At 37.9% G+C, this 17789-nt stretch overlaps 1 protein-coding gene across 5 annotated transcripts in view; it reads right to left on the minus strand.

Annotated features, from left to right (window-relative positions):
- Fam172a (family with sequence similarity 172 member A) overlaps positions 1–17789 on the minus strand; it is a 428434-nt gene that overhangs the window by 252680 nt on the left and 157965 nt on the right. The gene's annotated exons all lie outside the window — the stretch shown is intronic.

Consider the following 17789-nt stretch of genomic DNA (forward strand, 5'->3'; position numbering starts at 1 on the left):
TGCCACCTATCTGCAGATTAGAAGAAAGCTTCGGAAACACTAGTTCAAAAATCAGCATAAATACATGTGATGTTGCTAGTTTTGTAAATATCACAGGAATGGAATTGATGATAAAGGCAAATGTGAGATTAGACACACACAGTTGCTTTCGAAACAAAAAAAAAAAAACAAGATTCCCCACAAAGGGCCGCTGTATCAAACAGTAATAAAGAGCCTGAAGCACTTGTCTGCTCACGCCAGCTTTCATGCTTTAATTCAGCTGCCCCGTGGTTCTTAGCTTTGACACTGAGATCTGCACGGCCACCAGAGATAATTATTTAAACCTTCAGGCCATCAAGCATTCATTTTTGATCATGGCTATGTAAGAGGTGTTCTCTGCTTTCCAAGTCTTCTAAGTGGATATCAATAGAAGAGTGAAAAGGAAGCAGCAGCATTTGGAAAAACAAAACCCATGACACTGAGCATTGCAGAAGTGTAAACTGTCTATCATCTATACAGTCGGTTACCTGATTGCTATCTAGGAGCTTTACCCGGCCAAAATTTAAATACAGAACTAACTAGTGATGATGTACTCTGACATCAAGGACATAAAATCCATCTAAATATTTGGGCTAAAATACATGCTTTGTGTGATTGGATGGCAACAAAGATATGACAATATAAAATCCATAAACTAAAACTTACAATATAATGTACTTTATGAAAAACTACAACCATGAATATCATTCAAAAAAGTATGTGCAGTCACAGCAGCCATCGAGCAAACAGGGTAACTTTCTGAATTATACCTTGCATCCCTCCCTGGAACACACTGAGACACACTAGTCCTAAATGGGTCAAAATGATGAAAGATGACAATAAAATTTCAAGTACACTAGTCACCCCAAATTTTGGTAGGCTTATACTTTCTTATTTATAGAATATTAATGAATAAAATGAGAAAGGGTGGAGTTTTAAACATTCTATTGACACAAAATAGAAAGGAAGTTGTAAAAATTGCACAAATAAGGTTATAGTGCATTATAATTTTTCTCAGTACCTTAAAGGATAAAAGTTTTAAAATATAGTACCAATATCACTCAACAAGAAATCTATGTCTCATAAGCTCGAAGTAGATGACTGAAGAAAACATAATTATGAATACCTTAAAATAGCTGTCCTTGCCGTCATATAAAAACCGTGACAGTGGGTATGGTGGACATAGCTTTAATCACTGCACTCATGTAGCAGAAGCAGGAAGATCTCTGTGAGTCTGAGGCCAGCCTGTCCTACACAGTAAATTCTAGGATACCCAAGGCTACATCTAAAGACCCTGTGTCAAAAACAAAACCAAATTAACAAACAGAAAATTAGTGCTCATAGTTCTCAAGAAAGGCAGATACTAACATGTTAGATATGTGTCAAGGGTCTAAGGATATTATTAATACTTCCATGGAAAAAAAGAAATTCATTTTAAGAAACAGAGAATGAAATTGTGGTAATTATTATATCAATGAACACAGACTCTCATTCTCCATGACTCTCAATGGAAATGACAGTGAGGCTAAATGGCGGCAGCCGCGTTTGCACTGGATACTAATGCTTGTGGGGACTGGTTATTTGTTTGTTTGTTTGTCTGTTTAGAAAGAAAAACCAGTAGGGTGGGATGGGGGTAAGGGGAGATGGAGAGAGAAAAGTGTGAAGGAGAGGATGAGGGGAACTTGGGGAAACGGGATGATTGGGGATATAGGAAGGTTGGATAGGGGAGCAGGGAAACTCATATCTTAGTTAAGGGAGCCACCTAAGGGTTGGCAAGAGACTTGAACTTGGAATGGCTACCAGATGCCCAGGGCAATGTCCCCAGTTAGTTCCTTGGGCACCTGAGGATAGGGAACCTGAAATGAACCTATTCTATAGCCATACTGATGAATATCTTGCATATCACCATAGAACCTTCATCTGGCGATGGATGGAGATAGAGACAGAAACCCACACTGGAGCACCGGACTGAGCTCCCAAGGTCCTAATGAGGAGCAGAAGGAGGGAGAACATGTACAACGAAGTCAGGACCACGAGGGGTGCACCCACCCACTGAGACAGTGGGGCCGATCTATTGGGAGCTCACCAAGGCCAGCTGGACTGTGACTGAAAAAGCATGGGATAAAACCGGACTCTCTGAACATGGCGGACAATGAGAGCTGACGAGAGGCCAAGGACAAAGGCACTGGGTTTTGATCCTACTTCAGGTTCTGGCTTTGTGGGAGCCTAGACAGTTTGGATGTTCACCTTCCTAGACCTGGATGGAGGGGGGAGGACCTTGGACTTTCCACAGGGCAGGGAACCCTGACTGCTCCTGGGACTGGAGAGGGAGGAGAAGAGGAGTGGGGGGAGGGGGAGGGGGAGAGGGGCGGGAGGAGGGGGAGGGAAATGGGAGGCGGGGAGGAGGCAGAAAATTTTTTTTTCAATAAAAAAAATTAAAAAAAAAAGAAAGAAAAAAAAAAAGAAAGCAAAACCACACCAACAATGAAACAAGTTATCACCCTGCTCAGAAAATACTGCTTTCATATTCTACAGAATGCTAATGAAACAAAATTCCAAAAGGATTTTGGGACACCAAATCTTCAGCTCACATAACTCATTTAGTGTAAAACAAAACAAAACAAAAAAAACAAGGCAAATTAAATACAATAATATTATATTAAATATCCAATATATAACAATATACAGCTTCCCAAATGTCAACAGGCGGAAGTGCCCTTTATATAATATGCCCCAAATAAAAATTATTGCTTTCATTAAAAGCAAACAATTTAAGCTGATTATTGAGGTATGTATCGATAATCCCAGCACATATACTTGGGAGGCTGAAGCAGGAGAATTGGAGGTTTGGAATTAGCTTGGGTGACATGAATAGAGTCTGTAAAAAGAAAGGGGGGGGGGACAAAAAGAAAAGAAAAACTTTCAAGGGCAAACTGATTCTTAAGCTTTTTGTGACTCAAACCACATCGTAAGTAAATGGTCCAAAATAAACATTTATTAATCAGGTAGCTGTGTTAAAAATTCATTTTCTCAGGTGGGGCATACAGCAAAAAATAAGACAAAAGGGCTTAAAAACAAGAATTCATGCAAAGTTTGTGGGAGAAAAACATTTGTAATTTTTATTTTCCTATTCTCTCTTATTTCTGTATTCAATAAATTAACTAGTCAAATAGACTAATCATTTTATTAAGATAGAATTACATAAAGTTCCACACAAACTGTTTTATTGATCATTTGTATGTGTACGTGCATATACCACACCCTGCACTCAGAGATCAGAGGCCAGTTTGAAGGAGCTAGGTCTCTCCTCCCACCATGTTGGTCCTAGGGATTGAATTCAGGTCATTGGGTTTTGCAGCCAGCACATTTCCAACTAAACCATTGTGATATATTGAATGAAAGTGGTCCCCCAATAGGCTCATATAGAGGAGCACTAATAGGAAATGTGGTCTTGCGGGAGGAAGTGTTTCAGTTTTAAGATTTAGATGCTCAAACTCAACCCAGGCTCCTTCCTGCTGCCAGATCTCGTTGTAGAGCTCTTGGCTCTTTTGCTGGCACCATTTCTTCCTGCACACCACCAAGCTTCCTACTATGATGACAGTGGAATAAACTTCTCAATTCGAAGTCAGCCCCAATTAAATATTTTTATTCCGAAGAGTTACTGTGGTCATGGCATCTCTTCAAAGCAAAGAACCCTAAAACAACCATCATGCTAAAACACATACCATTGATGTGGGATTCCCCTTGGTATGCTGTGAATACCATTGGTTAATAAAGAAACTGTCTTGGGCCTGTGCAGGGAGTAGAGGTTGGCATGGAAAACTAAACAAAATGCTGGGAGAAAGAAGGAGGAGTCAGTAAGAAGCTATGGAGCCTCCACTGGAGAGAGACGTGCTGAAACTCTGCTGGTAGGCCATGACCTCGTGGTGATGCACAGATTAATGGAGATGGGTTAAATTAAGATGTAAGAGTTAGCCAATAAGAAGCTAGAGCTAATGGGCCAAGCAGTGATTCAAATAATATAGTTCGCTGTGATTGTTTTGGTTCTGGGTGGCTGGGATGAACAAGTAGTCTTCCTACAACACCCCATAGTTTCCATCCTCTGCCAATTTTTAGTTTAGGAACTCCTTCCTTCCTTCCTTCCTTCCTTCCTTCCTTCCTTCCTTCCTTCCTTCCTTCCTTCCTTCCTTCCTTATCTTGGTCTTATGAGTTCTGGATGATAAGGAATTTGGTATGTAGACCAGGGTGGCCTCAGAACCCAAGGCAATCTCCTGTCTTAGCACCCTGAATGCCAGGATTATAGGCTCATGTTACCTTTCCTAGCCTCATAATTCTCAATCTTAAAAGTAGTTAAGAATTATGAAAACCCACTCTCAGGGCAGATACTTAGGACAGAATATCAGGTTCTATCTATCTATCTATCTATCTATCTATCTATCTATCTATCTATCTATCTATCTAATCTATCTATCTATATTTGATATACATGCGTATGTATACATATATGTATGGATTTGGGTGTGTGTTATATGTGTGGTATAAGTAGTTGTTAGTATCTTATACGCATGTATACATGCATTCATGTGCAAACCACAGGTGGATGTTGGAAGTCTTTCTTCTATCGCTATCTTCTTGTTCCTTCATTTATCTACCCATCTATATACCTATATCTACATCTATCTATCTATCTATCTATCTATCTATCTATCTATCTATCTATCTATCTATCTATCTAACCTATCTATCATGAGGCAAGGTCTTTTACCAAACTTAAAGCTCATTGATTAGGTCAGGCTGCTGTCAATGAGTCTCGAAGATTGGCCTGTCTTCCCCCAGGTTTCCCACCCCAGGTTTCTGATGCAGCCCAGTGCTGGGGTCTACATTTATTCTCATGCTTCACTTATTGTCTGAAGCATACCCTCAACGTCACCTTCATATGATAGGATACTAGCCCTACACTTGCTTTCCTGAGATAAGCCACCTATCAGAATCTTTATTACTACTGGGAATTCAGTCTTAATTACAAACCAAGGAAAGATAAGACAATCTAAAAAAACAAACAAATAACAGGTAGGGCATGCGATAGATCTAAAAGAAATTCTTATGGTACCATGGGCATTCATATCCTTGATCTTTATAGCTCAAAATGAAAAAAAGAAAGAAAAAGCACCTCTTTCCCTCCATTTCTTGATGCACCAGGACTCAGAGTCAGGTTGAATAAAGTACTGGGTTCATGTAGTAACTGGAAGATGCTGTGATTGAGAGCAGCACTGGAAGCCGGCCATGCTCCTGAAGCCGAATGTACAACCCTCCATTCTCTGTTCACGACAATTTCTTTACTCAAAATAATAAAACCATAATAATAATACCAAAACAAGGTATATTATCTCTTCAGCACAGGTTATTGCAAATACCTTTGTTTTTATTACCATAGCTTTTGGGTCATTTTTCCTTTTGATATTTTTGTTAGTGAACATTGCTTACATGAGAGTTTCCAGCTGGAAACACTGTGTTGAATCAGATCACCGTAAGCATGACTGTTTCCATTTTACATAACACACCACCTTACCTATGGTACTCGCCAACTCATTATATGGTTCTTTCCTTCCATGTCATCTTTCATTTTAGATTCTTCTTTTTACATATTCCATTTTGGCTTTGGTTTTATCTTCTGTTTTAGTTTGGATTTCTATTTCTGTGAAAAGACACTATGACCATGGAAACTGAGACTAGATTACATTTTCAGGAGTTTAGTCCATTATTGTCATGGCTGGACATGGCATCATAAAGGCAGACACAGTGCAGGAGAATGAATTGAGAGTTCTACATCTTGATTCACAGTTAGCAAAACGACTTGTATCTTACTGGGCATAGCTTGAGCATATGAGACCTCAAAGCCCCCCTCCACAGTGCCGCACTTCCTCCAGCAAGTTCACACCTGCTCCAACAAGTAGTGCCCCTCCCTATGGGCCAAACATTCAAGCACATGAGTCTAAGGGAGCCAGTCCTATTAAAACTACCACAATTTCTCTTTTTGGGGACTTACTTTGCCTTAGCTAGTAGATCTCTTGGTGATAAATGTCCTCCGTGGTAGGCAGACTGTAAATGGACAATGGTCTTTACAGGTAGTATAAATAATGCCAAAGAATACATTTCTTAGACAATAAGGAAGCTATCTTAAGTAATTTCAACTACACATTCACTAACAATGCTGAAAGTCACTGGTACTCATCAAGAATCCTAATACATAGTACAGAAATGAAAAATCATAAACAATAACAACAGTTTATATTTATTGATTGCCCACATGATTGGAACTTTAAGCACTTTGCATGCATTATTCCTAAAATCTTGCAAGGTAGAGATTAATCATTCCTAAAATCTTGCAAGATAAAGAAACTGTTGATAGCTACTTTTATCTTACAGCCGTCAATATAGCGAACAGTGGTAGAACTGGAATCATAGGCTTGTTGTGCCAATACTAACAGGAGATCTACATTATACTGTTTTTTTGTGGGGGAGTCGTAACATATGGTTCCTAATTTTAAATTTTTTTTTCCTGATTTTCAATACCACAGCATATACACTGGTAGTCCTTTTGGCTCTGTAATGATCATGTGTCACCCCATGGGTCATTTATATTTTAGAAGATATAATAATAAATCCCAGTATTTATTAACTATAAAAGCAACTCATCTGTCTGTCTTGAACATGTGTAGGCCCTGTGCAGCTGTCACAGTCTCTGTATCCATAGGGGTTTTAACCCTGTTGTATCTGGAAGACAGTGTTTCCTTGGATTAATCCACCACCTCCGGAGCTACAATCTTTTTGCCCCCTCTACATCAGTGTCTGAGTACAAGGAAGTGATACAACGTGCCACCCTTAGACAAGACTCTATTAATTGATACCTATTAGAAAAGGGAAGATCAATTTTCTCCAATGGAGTGTCCTGGGGAAGTTGACCAAAATAAAATGGCCTTCTAAATTTTATGTTGTTGCTGTTGTGGGCTTTTTTTTTTTTTTTTAACTTCCTTTTTTTCCCTCCTTACTGATTTTTTTTCACTTGTTTTGATTTTGTGGTATATTTGTTTGTTAAAGTGAGAGTAATACGTTGGGTGGATAGGGAGGTACAGGGAATCTGGAAGGTGTTGAGGTTGGGTAAATATTTATCAAATATATTGTATTGAAAACATTTTAAATAAAAAGGCAGTTCATCGCAAACAATCCATCTCTACACAACCACTTGCTAGAATGCAAGCTTATATCAAAGATGGATACATTTGAAGCTTCAGTCATTCTTTCACAAGGCTCTCCCTAGAAAGAAAAAACTTCATGCTGAAACTGCTTTTAGTTTTCTGGTCACTCCCTTGCACTTGTGGCAGTAATGAGGGTGAGGGTTCAGAAGTCCACACAAGGATTCTGACTGTCGAGACTTGCTTTCCTAGAATGCATCTGAAGATGGCTCAACTACTACAAGCACAAGTTCTTTCTCCTTGATTCTCACTGAAGGCAGAAACAGAGAGTGAAGACATAAATTAGGGCACAGAGTTGTCTAACCAATCTTCTCCAGAAATCACTATAAAGTTGTGTGACCATTCACTAAATTGCTTCTCATGCAAGTCACATTGTGAGTTCCAGAACTGCAATATAGACTGTGATTGTGGATACTTTTATTACCTTATTATTACTAGGTTGAAGAGAAAAAGGCCATTAAATATAATCTTAATGATATAGGTATAATTCTTGACTTGCCCCTTTTGGTTTCTAATGGAATACACAAGGAGGCAACCCTTTTTTTTTTTTTTTTTTTTTTTCCGAGACAGGGTTTCTCTGTGGTTTTGGAGCCTGTCCTGGAACTAGCTCTTGTAGACCAGGCTGGTCTCGAACTCACAGAGATCCGCCTGCCTCTGCCTCCCGAGTGCTGGGATTAAAGGCGTGCGCCACCACCACCCGGCACAAGGAGGCATCTTTTGAAAAACTAAAAAGAAACACTTTCTGAATTCAATACATACTGTTAGATATATTAATTGGCTCTAATAGGAAGAAACTATTCAAGTGAGAATACAGGCATTGGCAAAAGGATGATGTAATTACTTTAATGAATGCTAGGTAGTTAGTGATAGATATTTAGTGATTTGAAAAACAAACCAATATAAACCTCTCCTATATAGATCCATTCATTCATCAATTAATCAAGTAATTTTCTGAATCAGTATATGAATGAGATTGAAAGTAACACAATGATGAGTATTATTTGTAATAAAATAGTGTCTTGTGCATTCTAATTTATCAAAAGCACTTCGTGTGGATAAAGTCTAAAGGAGCTTAAGGTGAAAAACAAAAGATAAGCAAAGTATACCTTCAACAATAAGATAGCACCATAGCATAAATAGAAACTAAGATTCAGAAGGTTACATCACCAATCGTTAAAAGAAGAGTGAAATGACAAATGTAATCCTAGAAATGTAGATAACAACATTCATGTGTGCATACCAGATGCAGAAGTAAAATAAAGCAGTAAAAATAGAAGCGCAATTCAGCAACAATAAATGCAATTAAATTCTGGTTTTACTAGTAAAGTCTGTGAGGGATGTAGCCCAGTGGGTGACTGCTTTTCTTAGCATATGATCCCAAGCACCACACCAACTGGGCATAGCATCACCTCCTCATAGTCTCAGAACTCAAGAGGTAGAAAGCAGAGGCTCAGAAACTCAAGGCCATCCTAGGCTGCACACATTAGTGAGGGTAAGCAAGGCCGGCCCTGTTTCAAAAATAAATTAAAAAGAAAATTCTAAACTTTGTTACAAGAGTGATGGTACTGGTCACGTGACCTGAAACTGATTAGTGTTCTACTATCCAAGAACCACTTGGTCTTTGAATAGTCTGAAATTTTTGACATTCTCTCTAGCTTAATTTCTCTACTATTCCTTCTCTTAACTGATGTGAGAGAACTGGGCCGGGATAGTTAGTCAGAATATAGTAGACAACTTTCTATGGGCAATTTCACATTTGAAGAGAGTGATTACTTTCTTTTGTTCAAGTTCCATTTGATTTCTAGTACAGCGGTAAATAGATATTTAAGAATTTACAGTGAGGTAAATTCCTGTTGCTGAAGATACCAGAGAAGATCGTCGGCGCCCTGAGCTAGAACACACTTGAAAGTTTCCTCTGAGGACTAGATTTCATGGTACCAAAGGAGGGAAGGAAAGGACAGACCAACCTAGCCTGCCATCTGTAAACCACAACACCAGCCTGGCATAATAACCTCAAAATGCAGCAATAGTAGTGCACATATCTTGGCAGTACAAACAACTCAAGATATGGACTTAAGGTATGCTCAACAAGAGGGAAATTCATGCCTGGAACTGGACACCTACCTAACTACCCTGAGCTAATGAAATCACAGGTCTGGGAGGAGAACCTACAACCACCTCTTTATTAAACCAGCATAACTGCTAACTGCATTCTAAGTCTGAGTCATCATAACCACAGAAAAGTATGATTCTCAACCCTCATCAAGAAAACTTCTCTTTGCAATAAAAACCATTACAGAAAACCACAACAAATCAAAACATAGAATTGTTTAGCCCAACACCAGTGAATAAATCTATGAAACAACTTCCACTCCTAAAGCTCAGGAAAAATTGTGGCTCTAAGAGGGGGCAGAAAGATTATAAGAGCCCTCTGGATTAAGGAGTTTGCTGCAAGACTGTCTCCTACTAATGTCAGAAGCTACACCCACCACATCTCACCAATGTGAGCTGAACAAGGACAATATCAGTAGACATGCCAAATTGGATGAGAGAAAGACCACAAAGCCTCAAATTGACATAAAGAACTACAGGCAATTTAGGATTGCCCAAAATGGAAGAAACATTCTTCTCCAGGGAAGAGCATGCCAACTAGTTATCCAATACAAAGTGATCAGCCCTGAAAATATATATGCACTACGTTATACATCCTGAACAGGTTATGTTTAGGAATATACATGTACATAAGTCATCATATATGTATGTAACAGCAATTGTTGTGTAGTAGAAGCTGCGGGCCTGCTTTTTGGTCCGCCCGGCTCCCACATGGTTAGCTTTATACCCGAAATAATTACACGGAAACTGTATTCATTTAAACACTGCTTGGCCCATTAGCTCTAGCCCTTACTGGCTAATTCTCATATCCCGATCAACCCATCTCTAATAATCTGTGTAGCACCCCAAGGTGCACTTACCGGGAAGATTCTAGCCTACGTCCATCCTGGGTCAGAGCTTCATCGCGTCTGGCTCTGAGAGGAGCTGCCCTGCATCTGAGCTCACTTCCTCCCAGCATTCTGTTCTGTTTACTCCACCCACCTATGTTCTAACCTATGAGGGCCAAGCAGTTTCTTTATTATTTAACCAATGACCTTCCTCCATCATTATTGAAAAAAGGCATAAATTTGAAAAAGTAAAGAAGAGTACAAGGAAGGATTTAGAGGGAGAAAAAGGAAAGGGAAAGAAATAATTATATTATAACCTCGATCAAAGAATTAAAATTAAGAAAAGGCAAGATCCTGGAAACCCAAAAAGATTAAAGTATGAAAAACAAAGACAAACATTCATGCTCATGGTGTCCCAACTGCATAGATAAGAGTAGAGGATTGGCCGGGCGGTGGTGGCGCACGCCTTTAATCCCAGCACTTGGGAGGCAGAGGCAGGCGGATCTCTGTGAGTTCGAGACCAGCCTGGTCTACAAGAGCTAGTTCCAGGACAGGCTCCAAAACCACAGAGAAACCCTGTCTCAAAAAGCCAAAAAAAAAAAAAAAAAAAAAAGAGTAGAGGATTGTGCAGGTAGACAGCAAGACAGCGCAGCACAACAGAGGGTGCTCCCCTGGGAAATCAGGCATCAAAGGACTTGATTTTCTTAAAGTCAATAAACCTAAGAACTTTATCCACTTATTAGCATGACATTTTCACAGAGAGCTTATATAAAATATGTACATAAATGTTCTTCCAAAATTCTATACTACTTCAAAAAATTGAAAAAGTTTTTAGTTATAATAGTCTTCCAGGATTTCACATATATTATCTATGATCATGGACTTTCTATTTCTTTTATTGAAATGTTTGGGAGTTAAGTGTGGATAATATAAAGATTAGAGCAGAAGTTCATTAGTCATCAGAAGATTGACAGTTGACCTTGAATCTAAACATGAGCAACCTATGATCATACATAACAGTAGCTCTCAGTCTTCCTAATGTTGCAACCCTGTAATGTAGTTCCTCATGTAGTGGTGACCCCCAACCACAAAATTATTTTTCTGCTACTTCATAACTGAAATTTTGCTACTGCTATGAATTGTAATGTCTTCTGATGATCTTAGATGATATATGTGAAAGGGTCATTTGACTTCCCTGTGGTCATGACCAACAGGTGGAGAATCACTGATAGGCTTATGACCTTGGTTATATCTCTGAAAACAGAAGGGTTTTCTTGAGACTTCCATGAATCAGTTATTATCATTGGAAAAACAACACTAGGATGGGCAAATTAAGGATGTGATGTTAGGAGCTCTTAGTCAGTGAGAGTTAATGATACTTGGAGAAATAAAATACATAGAATTAACAAAATTAGTAAATACTGTTTTAAATCTTAACTTGCGTAAGCCTAAAACGAGATTGGAAAACCAGTTTGGGAAGCATTTCATGGAAAAAATGAAGTATTGCAGTCAGGAGAACTTTAAACGTAGTAGAAGAGATAATAAATATAAGAACTATGCATGTACTTAGAATATATATTAGGAATTCATAAAATACTAACTTATTCTTGTATAGACACTTCTATTTTATTCCATCACAGAACAGTCTAAGTAAATCACTGTAAGAACTATTCCTATAAGCCACAAAGATAATTACTACGGTAAAAGAAAGGCTAGACTAAATGTTATTTATTTTTTTAATCTAAATAAAAGTCATACTAGTAATAGTTGTTTGTTAAACCATTATCATTGTGAAGAAGTATTTTAGACATTTATTTGTTATTTAACTGGGAATTAGTAAAAAACAAAAACAGTTGAACAGTGAGTATGTAAATTATTTGTTCTAGTCTATAAAGGGTAAATACAGCAGCCAGGGCTCGAGATAGGGTACAAAGAACGTTTCCATGGTTACATGCTTTCCCATATCAAATTAGAGCAGAATTTGTGTACAAGAGGTTTGTTGACAGCCTACATAGGCCATAAAAAGAATGGAAGGCTAGGAGTTTAAAATCTAAATATATTCTGCAAAGTCTGTTGAGAAAATGTTGGGTGAAGACAGCAGCTTCGAGAGAGTAGCAGATTACTTAGGAATTTCAGATGTCACTTCAAAAAAAAAAAGATACTTTTTCTTTTAGCTGTGGCTTGAAGATGTAGCTCCAAATGTATGATCAATTACTCCCCCACCAAAGACATCTCAAACGAGTATCACCAAGTGTACACTTCAAGTGTCAGTTTCACCACCTGCCCAGTCTTGCAGATATCACACCACTACATTCAGACTCTAACATGGGGCCTTCAAAAGGACAGTTTAAGGGCCATTCCCACACAAGTGCTGGCCAAGCAAAACCTTTGCCATACTCCTGGCCCTGTTATTCCTACAGCCATTATCCACGTCGTATGCCTGGCCCAGTTATTCCTACAGCCATTATCCACACCGTATGCCTGGCCCCATTATTCCTACCGCCACTATCCAAACCTATGCCTGGCCCCGCTATTGCTACAGCCAATATCCATGTTATACGCCTGGCCCTGTTATTCCTACTGCCATTATCCACAAGTCACCTCTGATTTTAGCACCTATTAAAAATACAAGTTGGGCTATACAGCAACTCACAAATTATAACTTGAGTGTTCAAAGTAAACCAGCAATTCTGGTAAGTATTCATATATAAATTTTTCATTACAGATGAAAAAAATCTATATATTTGAGCAATTTCATATTTTATAAACTAGTCCACAAAAGATTGGAATATTTTCTTCACACCTCTGTACTTTAACTCTAGATACCTGAGAGTAAAAGATTCTTATATGATCACTGAAGTAAAATTTTCAACTAGAGTTGATAAAGTAGCCAGGATTCTCTTTTAATAGATATCAATAAAAATAATTAAGCAAAATATTTTATACAATTAAAATGATTTGACAGTGTATAAGAACTAAAATAGATACCCATCAAAAAAAGACCACACAAATACACGACAGAAACCCAAATAATTACACTTTCTCTCAAAAAGAGTCACACGAAACTAGCTAATTTTCTCATATGATTTTTTTTCTCCAACAAAAATGAGGCCTAGGTGCCGGTTTTCAGCTGAAAGTAATGCAGAATGAAGATGAACCATTGGAAGAATATGAATGAATAACCGAGGAGTCACGTGACCAACGGACGACTGCAGCTAAGTGGAAAATACTGCCTTTCTTGTACACATATTTCTAGTCACACAGCAAATTTCCAGAAGCAGAATCTTCCCACATAACTTAGTAAGTTGGTATGGTATTTCAGTATCTCTATGAAACAAAAGTTGTGATGCACACTTCACTGCTGCTTCTGTGGAGCACAGAGGTCACCCCAGCCCTGACCAGACTCTGCTTTGTCCTCAGCAGCTGCCGTTTAAAGGACTCTCTTGGTAAGCCGATTTTCAACTTTTTAGTGTAAAAATAGGCCTCATTATAATGTTTTATTCATGTGTATAATTGCATTTTGATCATATTCACCTCCTCATTACTTCTTTTATCTGCGTCCCATTCTTCACTGGCCTCCTTCCTTGACCCAAAAAGTCCTCTTCTGCTTTATGTAATGCATATAATATATACAAATATATATATAATCCATATAAAATATATATACAACTATATTTCACATAACAGAAAGCACATAATATTTTTCTTTCCTTTGATTTCTGAGTAAGTGGCTCCAGAAAAAGTGATCTGAGTGTGGGGAGATAAAGGCAGAAACATTTTAAAAATTTGTAGCTCGTGACCAAGACAGAACTGCTTTAAGAGGCAAGAAAAGAGCATGTGTAGGTGAAGACCTAACTTGACCATGTAGCTAATGGAAATAATAGTGGCTAAGTGTTATATTCATTCTTTTATCAAGGCTAAAGGTAATTTACAGATGATATGTGTGTATCAGGTACCAGGTAAGCAAAGGGTATTCTCTAAAATGACTGCCTACTGGGGAACACGTTTTATGTTTCAAATAATGATGCTGGCTACACCCAGAGTATTTTAAGGAGGCTTGTTCCAACTAGGATGAAACATCTCCTGTATTCTCAGGAAAACAGTTAATGAAAAGTATTTTTTCTAGTTATATGCTTTGCAGTAGAATATATCAATTATGTAAAGTATTTTAGAGTTGTTCCTTAGACACTACAAAGCATAACTAAAATTCAGGAATAAGGATGGGGATGTAGCTCAGTGGGAAGGGCTTTCCTAGAATGTGAAAGACCCTGAGTTTTGTTCAAAGAATGGGGGGGGGCAGAAAAAAGGAGAGGAAAGGAGAAGAGAGAGGAGGGGAAAGGGAGGGGTAGGGAAGGGAAGAGAGGATAGAGAGAGGAGAAGGGAGGGGTGAAGAGGGGTAGAGAGGGGGAAGGAAGGAGGAGAGAGAGGAGAGAAGAGGACAGGAGAGGAGAAGAGACAGAATTCTAAAGTTTATGAGCTGAGTGTAGGAACTGCTCTGTGGATAGAGAGCTTACTAGAATCCTGAGATCAGAGTTCTATCCCCAGAGGTCAGGTGAAGCCAGTATTACTGTAATCCTACCAGTCCTAAGACAGGAAACGGTGTAGGAAAATTAGAATCCCCAGTACTCAGGGACTAGCTAGCCTGGTGTATGCAGTGGCAATCAAGAAACCCTATCATAAACAAGGTAAAGATGAGGACAAACATCTGTCCTCCATAAACATTCCAGTTTTGTCCACATTTTCTACATTCACACACACACATAGACTGTAAAAATTAAAAATATTCATTTTAAAATTAGAACTAAGAACATTTAAATATAAAAGCTTCTTTGTAAAGTTAAAACCCATATATTTTCATCTAAAATTATAATAATTAATAGATTGTGGATTGTATGTTTAGATGCACTATTTGCTGCAGACATATGTAAGAAAGAATCTTTATTCTCCAAATTTATCCTTTACTTCAAACTCATTTAGAGATAGAAAAGATGGCTGGGCACTGTGGCACACATATTTAGAGATAGAAAAGATGGCTGGGCACTGTGGAACACATATTTGAACCCACACTTTAGAGACAGAGGCAAAAAGATCTCTGTGAGACTGAGGTCAGTCAAGGAGACATTGTGAGACTCTCTCTCAAAAATAAAAGTAAAAGACAAAAAAAAAGAAGAAGAAGAGGAGGAGGAGGAGGAGGAAGAAGAGGAAGAGAAAGAGGAGGAATGGAAAAGCTGAGGTTGCAGAACAAAAGTTTAGGCATATTTCTAATCGTGGAACACAGCCCTTGGGTACATCCTGCAGAAAACCACACGAATGCAGGAGAATTACTCACAGCACTGACAATGAAGAAGGAAAAGAAAGTATCAAGGGAGGGATGTTTAGACAGATGCACAGCCCAACAAATACACCAGGTAAGAGAATAAAAAAATGAAAAGACAAAATTGTACTTGACTCAGTTCTAGTCCCACAGTTAACATTATGCCACTTCACACATTAGTTTCTTGGTATTTTTCTGTTTGTCGATTGGTTTTGTTTTGCTTTGATTAATCCAAGACAAATTCTCATTATGTAGCCTAGACAGGCTAAGAACTCCATATTCTGCCACCTCAGCCTCCTGAATGCTGGATTACAAGTAAATATTGCATTTTATTTCTGGAATCTTCACACAGGTTCTGTCCCACTATGGAAGGGAAGTACTATGGTGCCCACTAAATTCCAGTACCTATTTTGGAGTATGACATTAATGTCATGAAGAAGAATACAGTAGAAAGTCTTTTTACTCCTGATCTTTGCAATACATACATCCCCACAAACCAACACAAAATGACTCCATGATGTAAAATGGAAACAGAATATCAGGAAGGAACTAGAAGATGGCCATGAAAGACGACTTAGGAGTTTGCAAAAGTACCTAGTAAGCAGAAAGAAGATAAATGGTTAAGGTTCCCAGCCTCCATTTATTCTAGGATCACAATGCCACATACAAAGAGATATTGGCAAATGTATATGTTACTGATATGCAAAGATAATGTCTAGCTAATGCAAAATGAAAAAGTTGGAGACGATGTTAGAACAAGTAAAAGTAGCGATATTTTTGAAAAATGTAAATATAATTTAAAATAAGTATCTAGCATATACAGAAACAAATTTAAAGTAAGTGTAGTCTAATTAAGTGGATCATTGACTTGAGAACAATTAAGTCATCTTTAGACTCTAGCTGAGATTTCTCTGCACAGAAAGGCTTCTCTTCTCCATTAAGTCTAGTATTATGGTGCATTTTATCAATCCATCTCATGGCCTATTAGTTTCTAAAAATTAACACCACTCTTTTTTTTTTTCTTTTTTTTTTTTTTTTTTTTGGTTTTTCGAGACAGGGTTTCTCTATGGCTTTGGAGCCTGTCCTGGAACTAGCTCTGTAGACCAGGCTGGTCTCGAACTCACAGAGATCCGCCTGCCTTTGCCTCCCGAGTGCTGGGATTAAAGGCGTGCGCCACCATCGCCCGGCCACCACTCTCTCTTTAAATTACTCTGAAATAAATTCACCTTCTTCCTTCTAGAGGACAATAGAGTAAGTATATATCACCTACAAAATTTTATATATTTATTTAGCTACAAAATATGATAAATATATAATATACATATAGCTATATATACCTAAAACATAAAAAACATTTATATTAGTTCCTAGATTTACTTCAGAATAAAAGAAAATAGTACTAAAAATGTTGCAATTTCCCTAAATACTATATTCCTTATGGCCACTTTAGTCACCTGTTTTAAACGACTATTAGTTTATCCTAAGAGAAACTGGTATAAAGAAAAAAAAACAAATATTTACTACATCAGCTGCCAGGAGAGCAGGCTAAGAAGGAAAGTCTCTTCTGCTTTACATGTACCTATTTCTTTCTTTTAAGAGGTGTTTGCCGATCAAATCAAAAGAGCATTCGCTGTAAAGCTATATATAAAAAAAAAATCATTCAACATTTCCGTACAACATTTGCATATATGCTTTTCTTTTCATTTTTAGCTGATAAATCACTACTATTTTCTTCACTGTAAACATAAAGAGAAACAGTTGTGAGGTGAGTGAAGGACCCAGACAGTTTGGTTCTACTTCCACCTTCCCTTCGCCCTTCCTGTCTATGTCATTTTAGGAAAACCTGATAAACACTCTTAAGACTTAGTTTCTACAGCTGTAAAATGGGGTTAATGGTAAGTGCCTCAAATAACAGCATAATATAAGGAGATATTTTATAAAACTGCTGATCCTATAAATAAATTCAGCTCTAATAAGAGGCAAAAATATCAAAATTATAGGACAAAACATTTTTATATGTGGTAATGTTGAATTAAAATTTCAGTGTCTTAAAAATTTGGTCCATTATAATAAGATTTATTTAGCCTCTAAGAACTGATAGGATAGCAGCCACACAGGTGGTGCAGAGGCTAAGAGCGCCGACCGCTGTTCCCGAGGTCCCAGGTTCGAGAACAGCTCGCGCTCTATGTAAATAATGGGAAAAAAAAAAGAACTGATAGGATAATCTGCTACTTGTGTTAACACCAAAAAGACTTCGCAAGTTTC

The sequence above is a fragment of the Chionomys nivalis genome, chromosome 15 (assembly GCF_950005125.1).
Source record: "Chionomys nivalis chromosome 15, mChiNiv1.1, whole genome shotgun sequence".
Lineage (NCBI taxonomy): Eukaryota > Metazoa > Chordata > Mammalia > Rodentia > Cricetidae > Chionomys > Chionomys nivalis.